This window comes from Tribolium madens, unplaced genomic scaffold (genome assembly GCF_015345945.1).
Source record: "Tribolium madens isolate multiple individuals breed KSU strain unplaced genomic scaffold, Tmad_KSU_1.1 Scaffold_20;HRSCAF=117;Tcas5.2_LG4, whole genome shotgun sequence".
Lineage (NCBI taxonomy): Eukaryota > Metazoa > Arthropoda > Insecta > Coleoptera > Tenebrionidae > Tribolium > Tribolium madens.
The window spans coordinates 1243744-1246643 of record NW_025400985.1 but is presented as its reverse complement, the minus strand read 5'-3'; the positions used below and the strand labels follow the sequence as shown (position 1 = coordinate 1246643).

Here is a 2900-nt window from a genome sequence, read left to right as displayed (position 1 = left end):
ATTTTTTCACAAAATTTCCTTCATAACAAGTCAAAAATTCATTAAATAAATTATTTCGCAAGTTGAAAAATTACGAAATAAAATTTGATAAATAAATACAAAAATGTAATTTCATAAAAAATCGATAAAAAATACCAAATTAGATTGCGTGACACGATATTTGACAACTTATTTTCAGTAGAGTTTACAAGTGGCTACTGAAAAAGTTGCAAAAATTTAATTTATCGACAAACAGGTGGTCGAAAGTCCGAAAAAATAACAATAAACGTGTCAATCTATCCTGAAAGCTGAATTGCCCCCAAAAAGCTTCTCGCATAATAAATGGTTCTGAATGAGTTCATTACTCTGAAAAAATCGACCGAAAAAAACTTTTGTCTAATCCGACGTCACTGAAAATTTAATAAAGAAAAATTTCGGCCCGCTAGACTTAAACGTTACCATCATACAAGCCCGAAACCATTCATAAAAATGTCATTCCAACCATATGACTCGTACCGTTAATATTTCATGATGAGTCTAACTGAAAACTCAGATTTCAGATTTTCAGACGTCTGTAGGTATGATTATCAATATTTTATTGGGCCATTATGACACAGAAAAAAAGTTTCAGATTGCAACAAAAAATGACCATTGATTGAAATCAACAAAGAAAGAAAAGAGAACTGACGGAATTCAAAATCAATAAATGACAAATGAAAAATATTCGTTTTTCAGCCCTATTGACTCCGATTGATGAATAGGATTTTAATAAAGTGAAATCGATAGTAACAAAGAAAACGGCTTGTGAAAAATGCAATAAAATTCAGAAACACAAAGATTAAAAAAGGAAATGCCAGAAACAATTTCAGCGAAATCCCTCCTGTGTACTACATTTCTATTGCTGAAATATCTGAAATTTGGAGCAATTGAATGAAAATTTCGCCTCGACCCTGACCACAAACATGTAAATTCTTTGCGTGCTGAACAGAAATACCTTAATGGGGGAGATATCAGATTGGCACGGAATAAATCAAATCAGGGATGAGAAAACCCCAAATTCGCTAAATTAATTAGCCTAGGCCTCGTAATGTTGAGTAAAAGAAGAAATCCGAAACGGTCCCATTTCTTCAGGTAGACACACAATTTAAGCGGGAAGATTTATGTATATAGACACAGGTAATGCTTGGAAATGGAAAAGGTTCCCGAGAGACTCGAATCATTTCAATAAATACCACAGCGAATTTTTTTCTGAAATTTTTCAGACAGCGGTTGCAGCAGCACAAAAATGCAATAATTAAAAATCATACCAATTCATATCACAGAAAAATCGCAACGTGTCTTTGAAGGGTTCGACCGGACGCTGAAACCACCCCCGACGAGAACCGACGACACACTAACCACCGTCACAACGAAACGACGATTTTCTCTTAGTCGCGCGCAGCTTTCGTCTGATAAAAGTTCAAGTCATACAGATATCCGAAGTGCTCCTGGATATTTTACCCCCCTTAGGAACAACTCGATCAAGTTATATGATGATATTTAATTACGTTTCTGTTTTGTTGCTGTATTTGCCCAAAAAGCGCCCCTAATTCAATCACTCCGAGCTTTATTTTTATTATGTATTTGCTAGCAGGAATTTTTACTTACTTATTTAAAGTTTTATGACTACTTAAAAGCTTTTTATGGGGAAATAATCTTTCAGGGGAGATTATTTTTAAAAGCTTGGGAGTTTAGAATGCAAGAAATTCAATCAAATCAGTTCAAACAATCGAATAATTAGCCAAAGGCCCCAAACAAATGCAAACAAAGGTTATTTTCCTCTTGAATGTAAAATACGAGTAATTTATTATGCACTGTTTCGTTTAAATTTAACAAAACTTACTAAATAAATACACCCCACATTTTTAAGCTGCACTATTAATGCAAAAAGCTTTATTTTGCAAGTGCTAATATTATGAAATAATTAAGTTTCATAAATCGCTGGAATTTAACAAAACTTATTAAATAAATAATTCACCCAACAAAATTTTTTCAACCGCTATTATTAATTTAAAAACCTTTGTGTTGCAAGTGCAAACATTATGAAATGAAGTTTCACAAATAAATACAAAATGTAATTTAATAAAACTATACCGAATTAAATCAAAATTGAAATGATTTTAGCTTGTTTTATTCATTTTTGGAACAGAGTGTTATTTATTTTGCAAAATTTTATCAAAGCAGAACTCAAAATCACAGAAACAAAAATTCATGTGATTTTGATTGTTTGACTCAATTTTATTGATTCCTGAACTAAAATCTCCGTTTTTTGTGAGATTTTGTTAAAACAAGCCGAAAAATCACTAAGTAGAGTCAAGAATTGCCTTTTTAGAGTATTCTGGCACGTTTTTAAGTCAAAAAACGCAATTATTTGGCAAAATTTCGGCAAATGAAAAGAAAAAAACAAAATTAAGACAAAAATTGGCTCTTTCAGACGTTTAAAAATTTCGTTACAAAATAAACAACAAAATTTGATCAAAACTGTATTTTTTCACGTTTTTCACAACTTAAAGCTAGTTTTTGAACTAAATTCTGTTTTTGTGAGATTACACAAAACTAGTCTAAAAAATCATCCATTTAAGCCAAACATTGCATTATTTTTGCCTTTTTGAAAGCGTTTCAATGGTTTTTTTCACGAAATTTCCTTCATAACAAGTCAAAAATTCATTAAATTAATTATTTCGCATGTTCAAAAATTACGAAATAAACTTTCACAAATAAATACAACAATGTAATTTTGTTATAAAAAAACGCGATATCAAAGCAAGCTTGAAAATCAAAAAATAAAGATTCAGTGATTTAGATTATTTCACTCAATTTTATTGATTTCTGAACAAAATTTATCCAAAAAGCACGTTTGTGTACTAAAATTTCCATTTTTT

At 30.7% G+C, this 2900-nt stretch overlaps 1 protein-coding gene across 5 annotated transcripts in view; it reads right to left on the bottom strand.

Moving 5' to 3' along the window:
• LOC123005449 (apoptosis-stimulating of p53 protein 1) overlaps nt 1-2900 on the bottom strand; it is a 220037-nt gene that overhangs the window by 31069 nt on the left and 186068 nt on the right. The window contains exon 1 of one of the 5 annotated variants that reach the window (XM_044399211.1): nt 1287-1303. The exons of the other annotated variants lie outside the window; for them this stretch is intronic. The gene's annotated coding sequence lies outside the window, so the exon portion shown is untranslated. Of the gene's footprint in view, nt 1-1286; nt 1304-2900 lie in introns of those variants that run through there. 5 annotated transcript variants of the gene reach the window in all.